The sequence below is a fragment of the Osmia lignaria genome, chromosome 5 (assembly GCF_051020975.1).
Source record: "Osmia lignaria lignaria isolate PbOS001 chromosome 5, iyOsmLign1, whole genome shotgun sequence".
Taxonomy (NCBI): Eukaryota; Metazoa; Arthropoda; class Insecta; order Hymenoptera; family Megachilidae; genus Osmia; species Osmia lignaria.
In genome coordinates, this window is record NC_135036.1 from 6,719,055 (window position 1) to 6,741,159 (window position 22,105).

Genomic DNA, 22,105 nt, shown 5'->3' on the forward strand with positions numbered 1-22,105 from the left:
AGATACTTGCATAAAATTATTAAATATTGATTCTAAAAAATATTATTCACAGTTACATAGGGTCGAACGAAATTATTTAAAAAAGAATTCATAAATTTTGAATGATTATTTCTAATGAGAATAATTTTATTTCAAAAATTCTCGAATAGGCATTTTTAAAGTAGGCTATAGAGATTTAGAAAAATAATGTACCTATTGAAATTAATTAAAATTAAGTAAAATTTGCTGGGTTAATTAAAGGGTTAAAATATTAAGAGATATAATTTTTTCTTCATTTTTAACAGTAATGATGTTTTGTCATATATACATATATAAGAAAGCACAAGATTTTATAACTGAAAGTACAAAAATGATATAAATATATCAAAGTGTTCAATCAATTTAAAAATAAAATCACCGCCTCGATATTTACGGTCTGCTACTTTAAATAAAACACACTGAGCTTTTCCACTGTGCAACCGTCCAATTCGATCTTTCGCAACATTCACATCAATTTTACCCTGTCGTTCCGCAGAGAACCGTGAATCCGGACGAAAAACCGCAGTCTCCCCGGCAAACTGAGTGTACACACAGCCTCTTCCCCCTATTCCTTTTCCTGTTTTTTTCCTTTTTTCACGAGGGAAGGGCGAAGTGTGAATCGTGCGTGAAAATGCTTTACGTCTGGTGGAAAGGGGCGCCAACCCTCGTTCTTATGTGCCGTTTTCATGCTTCCAGCCGAAGGAGAAGTTCAGGTCCTTTCGTATCTGCAAGGACGAACACGGCTCGACGATCCCGCATTTCCGCCACCAATAATTTCTCCCTTTCCATTTTGTCCGACGTCTCGTTTTCATACTATCGCGAGCATATAAATAGGAAAATTCTATTTATGAACTTCGATTAGATATAAATTCACTGGAAATGGAAATTATTTCATCTGTAGAATGTGTTTTGCTAATTTCATATTAATTATTGAACGACGAATATTGGGTCAGCAGCGACCCAGACCAGTGAAATATACATAAAGACACTTCCATTTAAATTAGGCACTGAATTTTTAAATGATAGATTTCCATATTTCCAATTAGTAATATTTAATGAACAAAAATAATTAATTATTTTAAATTTGAATATTTTCGAAAAACTATGACAAAAATAAAGATGAGTTCTAAAAATAAATCTCCAATTAAAAAGAAGATAAAACACAAAATTAATTTGTCAGGTATTTTAATTAATGAGATTTAAAATTCATTATTTCCATTTATTTTTTTAATCATAAACGAAATGGAACATTAAACGCTTATGCCTATGTGAATAAAATTATTAACATTCATCGTGTATACTGTGCAATAAATCAGTGTGAGTAATCTCTTCTGCGTCTAATGAGATTAGTTCTTTAAGTACTTTCTCTCTACGGCACCGCAGTTTCATCTTCTACGCCAGTCAGACAGGAAGTGCAAAAGATATCAGTGTTATCGTTGCTGGAAAAGTTTTTCAAGAATTTACAAGTGCTCCCTGAGTGTACTTAATGAGAGCAATTTCGCGCTGTAGTAAAAGCAGAAAGATTAGGGAAAACTGACGCTCCAATTAAAAATAGAAATAAATTGCAAATAGTATCGAACCTCCTATCGATATCAAGAAAACGTGAAACCAAACTAAATTTGTACACCTGATATTAAATGAAAAATAAAAAATGCAATGAAAATTCGAAAATAGATGGCGCTTAAAATAGGAGATCGAATTATCCAGTTAACTTGATCCAGACAGCGTAAATTTTCCCAATTTCTTCCTTTGGAAAAGCCGATCGCAATTATCTCACTATAGATAGCTTCTGGCCCCAAGAGCTGACTTGGCTGTTCGCTTTTGTCCTCTTTTCTACGACCCCTTTTTGTTCCTGCTGACACGTTGTCGGTTGCATGTCGTTTCGCAGTGCACCGGCTCCCATCCAATGCAGCCGGTGCAACATGCCATTCTTTATTCGTTAACACGCAGTGTTACGCTCTCACCCTGTGTACATGTATGCATGCACGCCGGAATCGCATCATTTCACCCCCTTTCACATCTAGCCATGTCAGTCGGCCCTTCTGTTCGATCTGGTTGCATTTCGAATTTTCTTCGTTTGCAGAAAACTGTTATGCAAGCACACTTTAATTGGTAGGTTTTGTTGATGGACCCTCATTGCAAGCCTCCGCTGCACTATTATGCAAAAAAGTGCATTCGTTAGGTGGGAGGATTATTCAATAGCACGCCATACTATAGTTACAATAATTTGAATTCTAATTGTTTCATTTTCTAGTTAAAAATTTCCATTTGCTATTCAATTAAATTAATTTAATATTAATTTTCAGTACTTGGTATTTTCTTTAATTTAGTTTTCTTTTTCCATTTGTATTAGAAGCTGCAGTTTCCGATCGTGTCTAATGAAAGATACATTCGATAGAAATTGTAATTGGTAATAATCGTATTTGCTAGCCGTAAATTTGTATTATTTTTTTCTCTCCTGAAAACGTTTCTTTGCCTCTTTACAGCGGCACATCATATATCTTCCAACCTCGGTGCTCGTGACAGCGCTGTAGAAATACAATAACTCACATTTTCACGAAAAAACACATTACACGGGCGCACAAGGGTATACTGTGACAAAAGTGATATTAAACCACAAGTGTTTAAACATGTGATACTTTCTATTTTTTAGTTGTATTAACACTTTGACAGCCGGTGTATCGTATTCCTGATTCTGACGTTTTACTTTAAACATCACTTGCTTTTACCTACTGTGGTAGTAATTATAATTATTCTTCATATATTGGAGAAATAATTTTTAAAGAAGCAGTATAAAATTTAGGAAATAAAAATAATAGGAACTACCGAATTTAATTAAAATTAGGGCTTTCTCCATGGTCCGCGTCCGAGAGTTGACTTACTTTGTAATGTTGCGTATCAAATTCATGACATAAAATTGACGCGAAATGGCACTTATTTTATATCAATTTGTAGCTTAAGGATCACTGAACATAACTACATAAACGTTTCATCAATCGTCTCAATACAAAATGGCTGGTTCTCCGTTGAAACCAAGGTTGCATCAATCAAGTAGTATAGGTCAACGAAAAATCAGACAATTAGTAAAAATCACGATCAAACATTTCCACAGTTATTTTTGTTAAACTTCAAGCTATAAATTTAAAGGTACTTTCATGACATTAAATCATTTCAGATTTCTACGTTTAGAAGTCCAGATAGCAATTAATTTCAGTAGAATGAATCTTTTTTATGATCGCAGAGCTCGTTTTAACGGTCTACTCTACTGAAAAGTAGCTCGGAATTCTCAAGCTTGTTTCTCTTGTATGAATAAGCGTTACCATTCTCACGGGATCGATCGAGTAATTTCATGGATATGGCTCGACTTGCGAAACGTTAAACCGAACTACCCGAGAGAATCGCGGAGCATCGAAATGCAAGGCGTCGATTTTCGGTGCTTCGTGAAGCTATCGGAGAAACCAGGCCGTGCATATAGGGTGTCATGTAACTGAAGTTACGGTTGGAAAACATAAAAAATTCTAAATGGAAAAAATAAGATGAAAACGTGGAATAACATTTCTATATACATCTTTTCATTCTGAAAAAAAATTAACTTCAAATACTTTACATTTGTGACTTGATATATTCCCATTGCATAACGTTCTCATTAAAAACAATTCCACACGTATATTTAAACTGAGCTATAATATTCTATGATACAATCAAACCAAACAGTTAAATTACCCATAAAGAGGAAAAGAAACGGAACAGCGTATCGCTAATTGTAAGATCGATATCAAATATTTCCAGTATCTAGAATTATTAGATCAGTTCGTGGCGTGGACACATTAATGGGACATTAGCTTTATAAAATGCCATTTATACGAACGATCGAATGGATAGGAGCTTTTATATACAAGTCGAACTATCGGTTACGTTTCAACGAATCGATGCTAATATAGCCGACCTTAATGTAGACATTACCGCTTGATTCCATCCTGATCGGAAGGCTGTCGTTTTCAACCGCTTATTTAATGCAATATTTCGCGGAGCGCAATATTCCTAGCAGCTCGTGCCGACAGATAAAGGTAGAGAGAAAAGGAAGTCGTGGTGAAATAAAAGGAGGGGGGGTAAAGAAAAAAGGAAGAAAAAGCGAAGGATCGTAGCAACACTCGTATAAGACCCGAAGCTAAGCAGCTTATCTGTTGATGATGCACTGTATTTTCCGCTACTGCTCAGCCCACTGGTAGACACCGGAGTGTTCTCGCTTGATAGCGTATCGTTTTCTACCGCATAACCCACCCTTTATCCTTACTTTCTTCTTAACAGTCCCTTTTACCTACGTTTTCTTCCTTAAGCCACGGACATCGGTATCACTACCATACTTGAATCCCTCTTTTTTTTTTTTCTCCTCCCCCGGCAAACCACCACTTTCGACCGTCACCCCACGGACATCATCTTTTCAACCCTATCGTTCACTCCACGTGTTACACGTGGCGAGCAATTTGCCTCCATTTAGCTACACTTGCTATCCAAAATGTAGTCTGCGGTGCCGGAATATAGAGCGTGGTTTTTGTTCAAATAGCAGGGAAAGAATGTAATTATTCAGCTACGGTTTAATGAATTTCCGGGGTTCATTTTCGTTTATTTAGGAATGAGAGATCTCGGTGTTTTTAAAATAAAGACGCAAAGTTTAAAGGAAAATAATTCAGTGGCTCCTAGCTTTGAAAACATGGTTTTGAGAAAAACGCGTTTACCGCACCGTGTATTATATTAAACCCTTGTAACTTCGTCAATTTTCCTCGGATTAACTTGAAACTCTCAGGAAAATCTTTTTAACGTGTGTTTTAAGAAAATGTTAAAACATGAAATTCTGTTTGTTGCCTCAAACATAAATATAAATAACGAAAACGATATCAAATATAAAATTAAGTTAAAATTGTGGCTCTCTTCATGGTCCGTCGTACAAGGGTTAAATAAATTTTCAAATGTGAAAACCCTGTGACTTCCATGGCTAATAAAAATTTTATTGCATATAAATTATTATAGCTTCCAAGATAATATTTATACTATTGAATTATGATTTTCCTAATTACAGTCAAAAGATATATAAATTTAATTATTATTACTGAATTATTAATAGGTGTTAGGAATTTTCATATAAAAATTGTTAAGCTATCATAAATTTATCAGGGTTTATTCTTGTTTCTTGGAGAAATTCTTGTTCCATTTGTTCAGAAATTTTCAAAGATCAAGAGTGTTTGAACGTTGAACGATGATCAGGCGAATATTCACGCTAGCATAAAAGTTTCGATGGATATTTTGCTGCGTCTCGCCGCAGGGTAAAGTTTGTTGTGATCCGTTGGAAACGAAGTCGTACGAAAGGCGAGGAATTTATCGCTTTCGAATGCTTATTGGCTCAGCGCCGTGAAATGATACAAGGTGTACTCACTTTGCACGGCAAACATTGAAGATACATGCGGAGTTTGAAAGGAATTGTGCCGAAGGGGGAGAAACGAACGTAGATATTGAGAGTGCCAGTTCGAGAAAAATATTGCTAAACTAGAAAATTCTTTCGTGCAGATTCCATGAAAAATGGTAGCTATTCATCGAAATGTTTTCGTTCTCAACAATAATCTTCGCTTCTTATCTATGTCCAATAAACTCGATATTAGTAGAAATGTATTGTTACAATCTCTACTATTGAAATAACTTTATCATCCTTAATGGAATGTTGTCATTTAGATTTCATTTAAAACATTTTTAATGACAAGCAAATAAATAAAGACGTATAATATTTCTACTGGTGATTAGGAAATTAGGATAAATTAAAAAAAGTAAACAGGAATTGAAATTTTAATTTAATTTAATTATCACTGTGGTGATCAAGGTACTTGAATAATTAAAATAATTATTACAGTTTACATATTAAATTTAAAAAATGAAAATGTTGAACAGTATATTTTAAATAGAATAGAAAATAAAAAATAAAAAATTAAATCTTGTTCGTTGTTGCTCTCGATGCAAATCCTGGTACTGCTATTGTCAATGCCAATAGCAGGCTATCAAGGGAACAATTTTCTGCAGCGTTGCTTCGTAAATTGCTTCGTAAGGAAAAGCTTGCGACGTGCATGACAAAGTCAGAAAAATTCTGAAATTACGTCGCCCATTATTTCCCTAGATTCTGTTCCATTATCCTTGGGTCCAGACCGCGTCTCTACCAATTAATCCACACGTCTGTAATTGTCACGTTCAAGGATGCACGTCTAAAGTCGCTATTATTACATGTACGTTGTGTACGTAGCACGGATGTCATCGTTGAAACAAAAGCCCTTTACACCAAGATCCAGACGACGACTACTTGCTCCTTCAGAAGTGACTGCAATCAGAATCCAGACACGTGGGTACTATACCTTGTATTCATGCTTCGAGTATACTTGTGGCTCCTTATTGTTAGGAATGATGCATATACATACTATTCCATGGATAAAAATGAAAAATTTTTGAGAACGAAGTTTGATATTAGTTAAATAAAATTTGATTTGATTTCTCTTGGAATAAAATAATATTATTTTGGCTGGTATTATGGATGACCCATGCTATAAATGGCCCACACCACAGATGGCCTGTTTCATGAGTGGCCCATGTCATGGATGAGCTACGACATTGATGGCCCATGTTATGGACAGCCCATACCACTGATGGTCCATGTCATGAGTAACCCACTTCACTGATAGCTCAAATCACAGATAATTTATAGCAATGATGGTCCATGCTATGGATAGTTCACATTACTGATGGCCCATGCCATGGATAGCCCACATCACTGATAGCTTAAACCATAGATAACCTATAGCACTGATGGTCCATGTCATGGATAGCCTACATCACTAATGGCCCATGCCATAGACAACCTAGAGCAATGTTAGTCCATGACATGAATAGTCCACACTATTGATAGCCCTATAGATAACCTATAGCACCAATGGACGATGCTATGGAAATCCCACACAACTGATGGTCCATGCTATAAATAACCCACATTACTAATAGTCTATGCCATAAATAACCTATAGTAGTGATGGCCCATGCCATGGATAGCCCATGCCATAGACAACCTGGATCAATGTTAGTCCATGACATGAATAGCCCACACTATTGATAGCCCTATAGGTAACCTATAGCACCAATGGACGATGCTATGGAAATCCCACACAACTGATGGTCCATGCTATAAATAACCCACATTACTAATAGTCTATGCCATAAATAACCTATAGCAGTGATGGTCCATGCCATGGATAGCCCAAATCATTGCTGACCCAAGCTACAACTAGCCTACATCACTATGGTCTACACCAGGTCAAATTAACCAGAAGAACCTCTATTAATGTGTCCGAATATTAAATACGATTCACTGTACATAAAAGCACGTATACACCCAGATGGGTACGAACACAGTGAAATGCATAAGAATAAAAGAGAACAAAATGGGAGAAGACAGTCTGCTGGTGGTGCAACTAGTCAGCAAGGTAGCGGAGACTTAGTGTAGAAGTTGGCTGGTCGTAACGACAGTAGAGGGGGAGAGACAGGTGGCATCAAATTATTGCAAACAATTACGTTTAATGAGAAGGTTAACGCCACCAGTCGGAGGCTGGTGCGAACGTGGATGCAAATGTGCCGACGCCGAGTAATTAGCAAACAGAGTAGACCTCAGCTTCTATCCTCCTTCCTTCCTCATCCTTCTCCACTTTTAGCCGTCGCCTTCTCTGACGCTTCAGAACCTTCCAAGGAGAATCAAGCGACTCGGCTTCCTTATGCGAATATAGATGTTTGTATACGCGAACGTGGATATATACGCGACATCCATGTCACAGGCATATTTATTCAACCCCCTTCATGCATATGGCGGTGTGTCTGATGTGTAGACTAAGGAAGTTATAATATTTATAACGAACAAGAGTTCTCTAATAATTAATAAAATGATTATTAATACAAGCTTCAAATTGCATAACGATGCTAATCAAATTTCTAAAAATTGCACTGTGGATTTTCCTTTTTTGTTAAGATATCCATTAAAATTAATTTTGAAAATCGTGAGAATTTATCTTGGAATTATCCAACGAATTATTACAAATTTCCCAGCTAAAGCAAAATCATCCAGCAATCTCAATAACAGGATTCACAGATGGCGTGCATAATTTTCCAGGCATGTACCCCTATCGGTATACTTGGATCTCGACACTGCTTAAACGTTTCGATAACACACAAGCTAGAGGTATATGCTTCTAACAGCAAGTTTGCACGTGATTTCTGATCCACCATACAGTCACGTCACGAACTGTCACTGTAACACCCCCCGAACTATTCTCGCACAGACCCCCTCCCTGTTGACGGACAACCTTTATAGCCGTGCAACGCGGTATATGGATTCCGTTCGGCGAAGGCCACCGATTACCTCTGACAACTGTCACGTCAAAACATTTCCCTCGAAAATGCTCGACAGTTCGCCACGACGATGTCATGTTAGCCCCTAACGAAGCGTTTCAAACGTACGCCGTGAGCTTCGGAAAAATATTGCTCAAACTCGGATAACACAATAGCCAGTAATTTTGAATGCGAAAAAAACCTGTGGAATAGTAATGTTCAATTAAACGCATATATCTCACTTTATTATTTTGGGAAATAATATTAAGATCGAGGGTTGACGCTCGGAGAGGAAACGATTTATCCAATGACGAATTTGGAAATTTTTTAAGTCTCGTCGAATTTGATGACAGAAAAGTATAACGAAATAAGACATGTGATACATCAAATGAAAGATTAAAGTTTAATAGAAAGGACTATGTAAAGGTTTTGTTGATACTTTTAATACAAAATGACTGGCACTCATTTATAGCAAACAATGAACCAGAGTATAATTGATATATTCTGATCGAATTTCATGACAGAAAAGTATCATGAAATAAGACATATAGTACATTAAATGAAAAATTAAAGTCTAATAAAAAGGACTACACAAAGATTTTGTTGATACTTTTAATACAAAATGACTGGCAGTCATTTATAGCAAATAATGAACCAGAGTATAATTGATATATTCTGATCGAATTTGATGAGAGAAAAGTATCACGAAATAAGACATATGATACATCAAATGAAAGATTAAAGTTTAATAGAAAAGACTACATAAAGGATTTGTTAACATTTTAACGGGTGATTTATACAAAGTGTACATTCAGCGACTTGCCAGACGATTGAATGTAACGTATGCTTGATCTTTATTTACCCGAAAGATATCTACCATTAACTATGAAACTTTTATTCCGCATCTTGGATTGCATTCAACAAATTTTACTCTAAAACTCCGCGAAACTTCTTCGATAGCAAAGTTTAATCGATTCAAGGCAATCCAATTTCTTCGATTTCTCGCTGACCTGGAAGTAAAGGACCGATTTCGGCAACGAATTTTTCTAAACTCAGCCGCGACTGTTATAACATAAAATGGAACTGATGTTAACCTATCTGTCTGCTATACTACTTGTTATGCACCATTTAACTTTAAGAATCTAAAGAAGAATGTTCATTTATGAGTCAAAAATTGGAAGTGAAACACTCAATTTTTGGCCACAGATTTTAAATTCTTTTAATCTATTTTGTGTAATCTAAGCTTATGATATTAATTTAATATATTTTTGTTACAGATGGTGACGTCATCTACCCTGTAGCCTGTCTATGGTGAGTAATTATATAATTATCATTATATTAGGTGTGCAAATTAATTCGGTATCTCTAATAAAATTGGGACTCTCTCCATGGTCCGTCATTCGAGAATTAATAACAGCAGTGACGATCATCGTAACATTGATAAAAATAATAATAATATTTATAGTAGTATTATGTTATAACGAGATGAGATAAGGAGTAACAATTTGAAGTTTCATTTTCATATTTTTAATATCATATTTTAGAAGCTTGACGGATGAAAAGGCAAAGCGAATTAAATGTCGTCACTGTCGTTATTCATGCTAGAGTAAAATCAGCTGGAAATCCACGCAGCTGGTCGTAATAAAAGCTGAAAATTCATAATACGCTCGTAGTGATGATAATACGTCATTTCATACGTATCTGGGTCAGTTGTTCGGTCTTTCCGCGAATATGCGCGCACGCAGAGGAGTACGACTGCTTGCCAGGTGGATGTACTTTCTTGCATGTGTACGTTATGTCATACCTGATTGCATGCATGCGTAAAATGCGTACAATACTTCCGGCGATCCATGCTGACTTGATGACATGCGAATGTTTTGAAAAACTGTTGCTACACCAGAGTTTTCTGTTCTCAACAAGTCCTGTATAGCGAAAGATTCGAGATTAAAACAGGTAGATATTAAAAAAAAAGTAGAATGAACAATTCAAACCCTTTCAGAAGTCATAGGACATTTATTAAAATTTTATGAACGTCTAAAGAAATAATTGGAATAATTAAATTTTCAATTTTTTCAACATCGTTGTTCGTTCTCTTTGTATCTTTTAAATAGAACACCACTTTTTTTGTTCCAACACGAGTCTAAAAAACTACTTTCGTGTAACTATTTTTTTTCTACATTTTTTGTCCTGGTAACATAGTGGAAATGGTTGTCGAAGGATTCGATCGATTGTTTAATTTTGCCGGGAGCAAATCTACAGTTCAAAGAGGATAGGTTGACCCCTTTGCATTGCACCTCTCTTTCAATTCTTCTTTTCTCATTGTCAATTGTATTAGGAATAATGCATATTAATTAACCCTTTCAGAATGAAACATCTATTAACATTACATATTTATGATATATTTTTCATAGCTAAATTAAATAATAATAAAATGAAATAATTTTATTTCTACAAATATATTCTTTATTTCCAAAGGAAGAAATAATTTTTCAAAGAACAGTGCAAAATTTAGAACATAAAAATGATATGAAATACAAAATTGCTTTGAAATTGGGGCTCTCTCCATGGTCCGTCCTCCGAGGGTTAAATGAATAATTGCATATCATTGTCTCCTTCTTCAAGTAGATATTCTTACACAAGGAATATTCTTGTCGCTATAGTCTAAGAGGTACGGTAATTCTTTGAGGAAACAAGGTAGAAAAAAATCGCTAATTCTTTTTCAACGAGTGTAGCAAGATAAGGTAGTAGCGCTTAGGCTACGGATGAGAACAGCTGTAGTAGCTCCTGTGCATTGCAAATTGGATGGAGTTTCCTCGTCTCCTAGCCTTTCGTCGGACTATCCAATTTGTCCTTTGGGATAAGAGACAGAGACGTGCAAGATAAGTGAAAATTTTTACTGAACCTAACAGTGTTGGATACAAATTTCACCGTACAGATGGGACGGTAATGCGTCTTTCTGACGATTTTCGATCGTTCAAGATCGCTTTTCGATAGGATAGAGGTATTACACTGATAAACTCCAAATGATCGCGATACAAGTTTTAACGGCAGATTTACTGCTTCGATTAATTCCAGCATAAACGTGCAATCGTTTACTAAAGTATTCAATATTCTTAAGAAATAAAATAATCTCAAAGAATTTAGAAATTTTCCAAATTTTACTTTGTCAAATATTCCAAAGCTATCTGTTATTTTATAATTTTTTTATAATTTATAAAATTATAAATTCTAGATATTTAATTCCTCACAGTTTAACTGTTTTATAATTTTAATTGCACAGCGGTGATATTTTCAGAATGCACAGACGGAGTTGTTTTAACTTTAACGCGAATATTTGCCTTTTGAAAAGTTAGCTTTGCCAAATATTTCAAAAGCGCAAAACCAAGCTTATGTCTTATATTAAGGGTGAATTTGAATAAAACCGCACGGGAACGAGCTCATAGTGTTGTGTTTGTGTTAGTTGACTGTTTATCATGAAAAAAGACAATGCGTAATACAGCGTACGTGCACACACCAATAAGCAAACACGTACAAATGTATATATATAGAAAAAAATATGCCTACATGCGTGGAGCTGTTCACTATTCAGGGAGCAAATAAATGAAACGAGGTCGCGATGTAATACCGTCTTCTACAGCCGTAGACTTTTATGCCACAGTTTTTCATATTGCCTTCCAGTTACTTCAACATGAAAATCTGTCTTCCAACTTCCCCACGAGCTCCATATTGATCGTGGTTTTATGTTAATGAACGTCTTGGAACATTCGTCAGACTGCTTCGGGTAGTTTATTGTTCATGTAGTGACATCAAGGCGGTAACAAAAAAAAGGAACTCGCCTTTACATAATACATATCACATGATCAACAATAAAAGTAACGTTTCATAATAAAAGTTCTTTTCTTTGCACCCTTCGTGCTGGGTTTATTTTTAAAACCATTATTGCAAGGTTTGTGGTATTTCTTATCGTCTTTATTCTATTTTTAATTATCCTTTGTTGTTATTATTATTACAGTTTAATAGGAACAATTTGAAAATTCTTTGTAAATTGAAATTGTTGCATTTCAGGGGACAATAGGGAAGTCAAGTCAGACAAAGGGTTTCTACTAAAATTAATTACTTAAATTTTGAAGTAAGAGGGTTATATGTATTCAAACTATTGTATTTAATACAGTATTTTAAAATGTAGAAAATAATTTGGGAGAGAATTTAAAATTAAATTGAAATTATTGCATTTCAGTGGATAATCAGGGAATCGAGGCAATAATAAGTCAGACATAGAAGTAATCGAGCTTTTATTAAAATTAGACACTCAATTTTTGAAACGAGAGGCTTATATTTATTGAAATATGAATATTGAGACAGAAATGGAAAGGAATCTAAATATAATTTTGAATATAATAAGGGAATCGAGTCAATTATAAGTCAGACATAGAATCGATCAGGTTTCTATTAAAATTAGATACTCAAATTTGCATGATCCTTAATTTCTTCTATTAATAATGAAATGTAAGAGATCGAAGTGAACGAAATTTCGTCGGAGCTATTTCTAATAGAATCACTCGTCACATTCTCCCTCATTCACCCTTAACGTTAACCTGTAAATGATTCGGCGCGATCATCAATATTCAGCAAAATTAGTAGGGAACAAATTTATGTGTTTCGTTGGCAGGAAGCAGAGGGTGGTTCGTGTAATTCCGTTCATTCGGTGGCAGTTTAATTATTAATTAGCAAATACAAACGAGGCTAAAATTGTCGAGCAGAATTATCACGCGTCGACGAGAATCTGCTAACGATCGCATTCGCGACCACGAATTTCCCCTGTTTCACCGTGTATTCTTTGAATCTCGCGTGCACGATTGCATCGTCCTTACCGCAACGATCGGAAAACATCAACCGCGTTAAAATATTAGCTATTTCACCATCGCGAAACAATATACCATCGGTAATTCTCTTGGAAAATAAATTTTTCCAGTCCGCCTAAAAATTTATTTTCATAACTTTGAAAAATTATCGCGTGTTACGTTGATCGATGCCTTTATCATTTTCTTTTGTTACCTTCTATATTCTTGAAAAAATATTCCTCACATATCAGTTCGTACTTCGTTTTATTTCTTCCAAATCGGTACGCCGGTAAATAAATGGCGGTCCCAGGGCAAAGATAGAAATATTTCCGATACAGATAAAGTAAACCATTGACAGGGATGAAGCGTTTCGTATTCGAATGAAAGTACCGTGTATCCTTTCGTCTATCCCTAGTAATGTCATGTAGCAGGCCACGGTAGAGATATGCCTGAAGGATTACGTAAATCCCGGTTTATTGTAATCTTTAAGGAACCTCAGCTTCATTTTTTGCCAGATCGTTTCAAAGGGTTTCATTTTTTAGTGAAATTCTCCTGACTTTTGTTAGATAAAGTTAAATTGAGCGTGTTTAAATAGTCGATTGACGAAAGGAATCATTGGGTTTGATGAAAGATATTTAGAAAATGGGTAATTTGTGCTATATCATTGAATTTTAGGATAATTTATAATTTAGACTCTTTGCATAATGGACACTTTCAGAAATACTCCCGAGAGTTTCTCGCGCGACTTGAGATATTTAAAATGTCTGAAAGATTAAGATTCAAAGTGTTAGGTACTATATTTCTAATGTATATATGTCTGTTTGCTGAAATTGATATCACATTCCACCGAGCGTGAAATTGTCAAACAACAAAAAGTGAAGCACTCTCTATACGTGATGATTTATTTGTTTATGCAAGTATGAATGCCGGAATTTATGGATGAATACATTTTCCACACGAGCTGAATTAAATTTATAGTTCACCGTACAAAGTAATCGTATGCAAATATAGTAATATCCGATATAAATACATGCAAATGTTAGACAACATTGCTATAACTGATTTGGAGGAATTATTTAGATTTGTGTGTGAATGCCATCAATTCGTTGTAAGGTATTCATTAAAGTAATCAAAATTTTTATTGTTACTTTGAGTGATAATAAAAATATTATTTTTAAATTGAATATTTTGAGTCAATTTAAAAGAATAAAAAGAAATTGCATTTTTAACACTTTCACGTGAACACAAAAGGATACTCCCTTGAGCTGCCTTTAGACCTCCTAACACCCTGGGATTTCAGGGGTTAAGGATGTCAAATTTCTAAGACACGTGAAATAAAGGATACAGTTTTTCCATCAAGAAGTTGTGATTTTTCTTGCGTCTTACTGAACAGATATGTGAGGAGCATAATAATTAAATGAACCATTCACAGGTCAAAGTAATTAACTCCATTTTCTAAATCTGTTAAAATCATAGTGCCATGGCACTCAATTGATGCTCAACTTTTCATATTTTATCAATTCCTTTATTTTTTGTTTTCTTGGAGTTAATCAATTTGGAAAATGGGAGATTCAAATGTTAAAAAAATAACGTGGGCCGCATATTTATATGGCTATACTACTGAAAAATCATATCATCAGTAGTGTAATCATTTAAAGTGATAATCAATGGTTAAATACAATTCAGCATCAAATACAAATAATTTTACTTAATATTAATAGAGAATGACAGGATGAAAAAGTTAAGGGGAACAGCACTGATAATTACATAGGGTTTGTTCACCGACAGTATGCAATTACACAGTTCAGTATCGTAATGGCAACACTAATACAACAGATGTGGCGCGAATACCTAGGCCAGACAATAAGGGACAATGTATTTAACTTATCTAACAGCAAAGGTGTTAAGGAATACATTTACAAAGGGAATAGGAGAAGCGCAAGTCAAACACGAAACAAAGTTAATTGAGTTTCGCAATGCGTGTATGATAACATGGTTCGATTAAAGGATTATGGTGACAAGCCGGAACAACGACGATATAGAACACTCTGTAAAAGGTGGATTATCGATGGGTTTATACATGGCCTACGACGTTACAACGAAATTAAGTGAAAATTCATGTAAAGTAAAGAGGCAAGATGTAAAATCTTAAAGGAATATTCAAATCAAATGGATGAACATTAAATTTTATTGTGTTTATATTGTTCTCATTTCAAATGGAAAATTATTATTGTTGGGATCGATAAATAATTGCTTTTTAACAACGCGAAACCAAACGATCACATAGACATTAACATTCTGCGACGGGTAGACAGTTTGAAGTTATAAATGTTGCTTTTAAAACACACGTGTTGTAACGACAGGTATGAAACACAAGCTCAAGTTCCAGACAAAACATTTGTCATGAGGCCATCATAAATCAAACCCCCATGAAACAGCACATTGCACCGTTCGTACTGTAAATGTAAAAACTTTTGAAAACATGTCAGAGAAACCATACACTTTAAGATGATATTAAAAAACATTTGTTGTATTTGAAAATTCTTTTAAATTCATGGGTATTATTAATCATTAACCTTAGGAACTTGTAGAAACATAAAGGGTTGATAAATCTTTTTCTTCTTGTAAAAAGAATATAATTTTATTTATTTTTTTAATTTTTTGATATAAAGTTTTAATGATATTCAAATCATATTATATACTCCGGAACATAGTAAGAGTAAAGGATAAACAGTACTTAATTTCAGTAGTCATAGCTCATCTCGGAATTATATAAAGTCTGATGGCAGTCTGCCAGCATGAACTGGAACGTCACGTTCTAAGCTCAACTACGGTATTTTTGGAATTCCCTGGCGTGTTCTGGCCGGGAACTATGTTTCGCGATACATTCGTGACGGAAAAGGTAAAAAACTAACGCGCACGTTTGCGACTTAATGGCTTTATGCTAATGATATCCTGACTGCATCGCTGATTTAACGTGACTTTGAAAACAAGCACTTAACGCTTTCACCAACGATAATTACGTCTTTCATCGTTTGCAAAATTAACAAGCTATTAATTTATCATTGTGTCTACTTTGTTGCTTACAAGAAATTCATTTGTATTTTAAAGGAAATTTTTTTTAGAAATTAAAGTTATGCATGATAATGGATATTAGATATTAGGCTTTAAATATGAAGGCATTAGACATTAGACATTAGACATTGGACATTAAGCGTTTGACATTAGATATTAGACATTAGACATTAGACATTTGACATTAGACATTAGACATTTGACATTAGACATTAGACATTAGACATTAGACATTAGACATTAGACATTAGGCATTAGGCATTAGGCATTAGGCATTAAGAATCAGGACTTAGGAATTAGGAATTAGTAATTAGTCATTAAACATTAAATCTTAGCCATTAAACTTTAGCCATTAGATATTAGATATTAGGCATTAGACAGTAGGTATTAGACATTAGACTACAAAATATAATAGATATAAAAAACACAAAAATACTCTACTTTCTAAACATTATACAGGATTTTTGACGTGTTATTGTTGAAATAATGGCAATTTTAATCAAGGAGCCTATATTGCACCTGAATGTACACATAATTAAATTTCTTTTTACCACAAAGAGAAAGGATCTGAGGTATGTCACATCACGTCGTCACTTTTTTTTAAAACCAAAACTTCATTCGAAAGATGAGAAGGATTAGTATTCAGAAAATGAACGATTCGTTGAGCAGCTCAGAAAAAACATCAAAGTCGTTGATCACAATGCTTAATGGAAAACGAACTTCTTACAACGGGCTCTAATTACATAAAAACGAGGAATAGAAATAACGAGGATTAAGAGAACAAACGAGAATGAAGGAAGGAAGTGGAAGGAAGAGTAAGAAAATTAGCGAGGAACGAAAGTTGTTACTGTTTTCATCCTTTTCATTTCCCTCTGTTTCTTAAAACGTAAACAGAGTAACTTGTCGTTGTGCCAATTGAATCTTTTTTCGTAAGATAAAGCCACATATTTCACCGGTTACATTTAGGACGACGAAAAGAACTCGATTTAACTCGTCGATACGTTGTAAATTTCCTTTTAAACGATTCCACCCTCGTAGATTCTTGTAAACGCGGATGGATGGCAGCCACTGTAAAGGGAAATAACTTTGACTCCTTAACAGGGTTTTATGAGGCAGATAGTTTGTCCTCCATACCAGACCAGCCCCATAAATTTCACACCAAATATTAAACGCCCACCGACTAAATATGTATCAGGTTCCTGCATAAGTCTCTGTCGTTTTCTTTTGTTCAAGTATTTTCTTTAACAAGTATTGCATTCAGGTTTTATATTAAATAGTAGATACTAAATATCGAATACTAGATGCTAAATACATATAATATTAGCTGACGTATCTCACCTTTACCTAAAGCTTAATTAATTTTGCATATAATTTATGTATCTTCGTTTCATTATATGCCAAAAATTATCAATTTCAAGAAGCGATTATTCAATTTCTATGCAGTTCTTTTTACACCTTATTATTTTATAAAACTTATCTTCAAAGAGAAACGTTTCAAACTTTACAATTGAAGTACATCTTTAATAGTTTTCAAGATACCCTCAGGGGGGCAATCTTCACCTCTTAAATTTAGTATCCGTAGATGAAAAAGATACTTATTAAATGCTTTAGATACTATTCTTTCATGGTAGCAACGGGGGAATGTAATAAAAAAGAATTCATTTTGTCATTGCAGTATTTAAAGGGTTAATAGAATTGAGTTTGGAAATTTTATTCATCACAGAATCTAAGATTACTCATTTTTAAATTATAATTAATATGCAATGGAATAGATGAGAGTAAAAAATGGATCAGTAGCATGAAAAGATTAAAATTAAAATAAGTGAATCTTCAATTTCAACTTTTTAATATTTATTAAATTAAATTATCGACTATCTGAACATCATATATGATCCTGTTAATTTGACACATAGAAGATCGTAAAATTTAAACGAGAGCACAATATCGTTTGAAAAGAAAGTTCGTCAAACAATGTGAGCTCTGAATAATATACTCGACAAAAGTTGGGAAAATTGAAAACAGTTTTGTTGCGGGAAACAAATATCCCGGCTAAATTAAACACACTATTTCGTTAGAACAAAGCTTCTTGACATTTCAAAGCAGTTCGTTATAATTCGTCTACTATAATTAATTATTATTATCCATACCTTGTTCTAAGAATTCCATGTTCGTTTATCAAGGTGTTCATAGTTTCGATAGTTTTCCATTGTGACGATTACGTAAGTTAATTAATTAAATCATTGAAAAATGAAACAATTGAAGGTAATTGGGTTGGTTTTCGTGGCAACCATTGAAGTTGTTCTCGCGCATCAGTGGCCACGAATTGTTATCTTTTTGCGATTGGAAACGCTGTTTGCTTTCAATTTTCGACCAACCGGCTTGCATTATTTTATGCCGCGCTTCAGAGGATACGCGTGGGAATTGCTTTTTGTACCTTTTTTTCCCCCAGTGATGCTTTCCACGGTTTTGTTACGTTTTTGATCGAACAAACGATACTTGCTATTCTTCGTGTTCAAGTAACAGATTTTTCTGTTACGCTGAAATAACGGGGTAATGCCGATGCATCCAGATTTTTTCAATAAATAATTCATAGCAGGGTTAATCTTTAATTCGTTACTGTACTGCCAATATTATTTAATTTCTTTGCAAAGAAATTTAAAAATATTGTATAGGACCTTTTGCCCAGGGCCTATGATTCTATTAAGACGGTGTTTTTTTTTAGTAATAATCTTAAGTATAATATACGATATGTTGATCGCTCGTATCTTAACGCGTCCATGTCTTATGGGTATGTTAAGACCCGTGGGTAATCGATCGGGCTTAACGGATCTGATATCGATGAAGCACCGTTCGTAATTAATACCGGCTGATCCCCTCGAAAGTGGGCGAAAAAGAGCTCATCAAACACGAAGGGGATGGGAGGGACGAGGAAACGGAGGATAATTTTGTCATCCTGGATGCTGACGAAAAAGTCAAGACAGGAAATTCGTCTCTAGGTACCAACAGAATTTTTTACCCAAACCTTGTGAGCTCATCATCGTTGGTATCCTTCAAGTACCGTGATACTCATAGGGTGTTCTATTTTAATTTGATTACCAATTAAATTAGGATATAGTTGGATTTTAATTATTAAATTTAAACTATGAATTTTTTATCATATTAGTGTATTTATTATGATATTATTATAATTATTTTACATTTATTTCATAGAAAATGGTAATCGAATTAAGAATAGATAATTAAAATTGATTATTTTAATGAACGATGAAATTGTTGTATTTCTGATATTTTCTATTGGTAGATTTTATTTAAAAATTTTCTTTCCGAACACCTCGTATATTGCATAGTTTTCGTTAAAAAGAGAGGCTGCAATCATTTCGTATTCTTCGCTTACACAGGCTGTAAGGAACGCAAGGCGCACGCCAGACACAGATGTTTGTACAGTCTAAAATTAATCATGTCGATGAAATAAGCTGCCTGAAATCCTCTGTAAAGGATCTTTATCTTTAATGGAGATGAAGTTTCCTCCTGAAAGAACGTGAAATTATGTCGTAAAAATGTTGACGCGAGATTTCTTCGTTTTAGAAAATTTTCATGGATTTAATTTGATGACATAAAAGCATCTGGAAATCCAGTTCATGGCATATCAATTTATAGATTAAAGTTTAATAAAAACGACTATACAAACGCTTTATCAAAATGTTTATTCTGAATTGTCTTATTCTTAATTAGAACAAACAATGACTCCTACTATGATAGTAAAAAGTCAATTAGAATTTCATGACATAAAAGTGTCACAAAATGGCACTTATGGCCCATCAATTCAAAGCTTAAGATTTCACGAAAACAACGTTTCATTCATATTTTTAATACAAAACTATTAATTAAAAGCTTTTAAAATAACCATTGTCTTCTGATGAGAGAATCATGTATTAAGTTAACCAGCACTGATTCCGTCAGAAATTGAATACGAAAACTGATAAATCTTCGTGTTCGCCCTTTAAACCGAGGCGACGTCTAAAGTTCTAGTAACAGAAGACGGCAGGACAGGTATGGAGCAACGTCGTCGTCGCGTCGGGTGGAAATTTTGCGTCGCAGTATACAGTGAGGCATTGAAATACTGTCGTTTGACGTGCAGCCCCCTCAAAGGCTCACATTATGAGTACCACGATCTTTTCACGGGCACAGTAGGAGATATCTCATAGAAATGCTCGCGTCTATTTACCGCGGACAGAGGGGACCTCGAAGGAGGGAGCGAGAAAAACGGAATGAGGTGGAGCTGTTCTGAAAGAGACCAAGAGAACTAGCCTCTGCAAACGTCGAGTGGATAACCCGGGGGAAACTCGAGTGGTTCGGTCGTCTTTTCCGTAGCGCGTGCCTTGAGACCCGTTAATAGTACTCCTGCTAAGATCTTCCATCTTGCTACTCGATCTCTGCTAGGTGAAAGATGTCCACACTCCGGAAACACTTCTCGTACTTCCTTCTGAAGTAGGTCGTACCGACAGTCTCGAGCAATGAACTTCTTTCTTTTTCTCTTCTTCTGTTCTTCTTCAACTTCTTCTTCTACGAGAGTAACGGATTTCAACGGATACGTCCACTGGGCCGAGGAGTTTCTCTCCTCTGAACGCTCATTAGTCCTTAATTAGAGATGCAGTTAGCGACTGAGAGAAGAGTGTCACAAACAATGTTGAAAAATAATAGACGTGTACCTCGATTCTGGGTGGACTCTTTCAAGGATACCCATGTTTCCTTCTTGGTAAGAAGATGATTATTTTGTTTTTGTCCTTGTGGGAAGTAGAAATGTTAAATCTTATGAATTTTAAAGCTCTTCCAGCTTTATTAAAAGCGTGAAATATCTACTGTTAGAAATTTTCAGATACCTAGGATTCATTTCTGACATAGTTTTCATTCATAATTTCATTCGTAAGTCTGACATGATTTCATGAAATTATCATCAAATGTAAACGTATGATATATTAATTTGAAGATTAAGCATTCACGAAAATTACTCTATAAACCCTTCATTAATGTTCTTAATGTAAAATGGCTGATTGCCAGTTACAGCAAACAATGACCAGTTTCCAAGCGTATAAGCTGTAAATAGGTTGATCCATTGTTTGCTGCAACTGGCAACCAGCCATTTTGTATTAAGAATATTAATGAAGGGTTTATGTAGCCATTTTCGTCAATGCTTAAGCTTCAAATTGATGTGCCGTAAAAGTCATTTTGCAATACTTTTATGTCATCAAATCCTGTCAGACTATGAACGTTTCAAAATCACAGGAACTTAATAAAAAATCTGGAGCAAATAAAATTTATCATTTTTAACAATTTGCCATTTTAATACAATTATAACTACTGAAAGATCTCATCTTTCAAAAATCCTCCCAATAAACCGATCGTTGTTTAAACAATTAAATCGATTTGGGCGTTTCGAAAAACAGCAAATAAGAGCTGGATTAATTTCCCCTTATCCGTAGGATCTCGTTTAAATAAGAATTTCCCAGCGAAGCGCAGTAGCTACCACGTTTCATCAATAGAATCTACACGGTAGTACGCGAAGCGTGATAACCGAATCGTAATTTTGCAAGCAACAGAGAATCGATTCTTCCGTCTATTACCAATAAGTTAACGAATTCTCAATGCACAGAGCTGTAGACGGGTTCATAGAAAGAGGGCAACGATGCAAATTCCGATTATACTTGGCTTGCACTTTGGACACGAGCAATCGATTCTACACAGCTAACAAAATTCTATCCCGACCA

At 34.7% G+C, this 22,105-nt stretch overlaps 1 protein-coding gene across 6 annotated transcripts in view; it reads left to right on the top strand.

Moving 5' to 3' along the window:
- The window catches only part of LOC117604759 (opioid-binding protein/cell adhesion molecule homolog), a 212,436-nt gene that overhangs the window by 37,541 nt on the left and 152,790 nt on the right, over positions 1-22,105 (top strand). For all 6 annotated transcript variants that reach the window (XR_013062166.1, XR_013062165.1, XM_076688261.1 and 3 more), the window contains one exon: positions 9,702-9,735. The gene's annotated coding sequence lies outside the window, so the exon portion shown is untranslated. The remainder of the gene's footprint in view (positions 1-9,701; positions 9,736-22,105) is intronic.